The sequence below is a fragment of the Etheostoma spectabile genome, unplaced genomic scaffold, assembly GCF_008692095.1.
Source record: "Etheostoma spectabile isolate EspeVRDwgs_2016 unplaced genomic scaffold, UIUC_Espe_1.0 scaffold273, whole genome shotgun sequence".
Lineage (NCBI taxonomy): Eukaryota > Metazoa > Chordata > Actinopteri > Perciformes > Percidae > Etheostoma > Etheostoma spectabile.
This window is the reverse complement of record NW_022605577.1, coordinates 1,602,222-1,603,343: the sequence shown is the minus strand read 5'-3', so window position 1 is coordinate 1,603,343 and position 1,122 is coordinate 1,602,222. Positions and strand designations below refer to the sequence as shown.

The window sequence follows — 1,122 nt, the reverse complement described above, 5'->3', positions numbered from 1 at the left end:
GTTACAGAAGTCTCTCGTTAGCATCTTATATGCTAAGTACTTGTCGCAAAGTGACGCATGCGCAACTCAAATCTGCACTCTCCTCACATTGGGCAGTGACGACGGTAGCTGGGGGGGCTGGCTGACATATTGTAGCTCCCATCCCCTGGCAGCAGCCAGGAAGTAAGGGAGGCTGGCTTGAAGAAGGACAGACCATCAGGTGTCAGATCCATGGAAAAGAGACAGCAAACTGGTTTGTAATTACCATCAAGGATTTAAAACAGGGATAGACCCATCATCGGCCTTGGCCGATCGTTGGGCCGTTTTTTGGAAGTTTGCAGATTATCTGTATTGGCGTTTTATTTGCCTGATAACAGACTAAGTTAATTAAGTAAAAAGCGTTCTACTTTGGTCCGACTACAGCTCTGTCTGTCGCTCTGTCACTCACCACTGAGCCTGACTGTAAGTCCAGCCCACAACACACTATTGTGTATTATGTTGAAAGTTTCAAATTTATTATATAATTGCTTAAAGCATTTAAACTACGGTTTCTGTTGGAGTTTGTAACATTCCAAAATCTTAGACATAGAGGTTTTCCTTTTTACTGTAAATGCATATCTGTTCCAAATATGGGTTTTATTAACTACTATCGGTATCGGCCTTGAAAACACAGTATTGGTCTACAGTATCGGTATAATTTAGTGCAGCAGCTGCAAATATTTGAATAGAGTAGCTTTTGTTTGTAAATGTGTATATAATCCAGTTGGGACTAATTGGACATACAAGGATTTTTCAGGAGAAATTCCAAAAAGAGGTCATAATGAAATATTTAGAGTTGAGGGCGTTGGCTAAAAGCTGCATGTCATCTTGCACACTCTGAATATTTTAGTTCCCACCTCTCAGAATTCTGCTCAAGACCTTAGAGTACCCTAATTAAAGGAAGCCTCTGAGCGTGTGTTTGTTTGTTGTTGCCAGTGTTTTGCTCTTCTTGTGAGGACCGTACAGGAATACCGCAATGTGGAACGAGAGGATTTTAGAATTTGAATTAAGGTAAATTGTAGTTGTTAGGTTTAATAATGAATTCATCTAAGTCTTAAGTCAACCGTGTGTGTCTGTGTATGTGTGTGTGTCTGTGTGTGTGTG

At 40.6% G+C, this 1,122-nt stretch overlaps 1 protein-coding gene across 3 annotated transcripts in view; it reads left to right on the top strand.

Annotated features, from left to right (window-relative positions):
* The window catches only part of si:zfos-2326c3.2 (misshapen-like kinase 1), an 80,156-nt gene that overhangs the window by 44,077 nt on the left and 34,957 nt on the right, over positions 1 to 1,122 (top strand). The window lies entirely within an intron of this gene.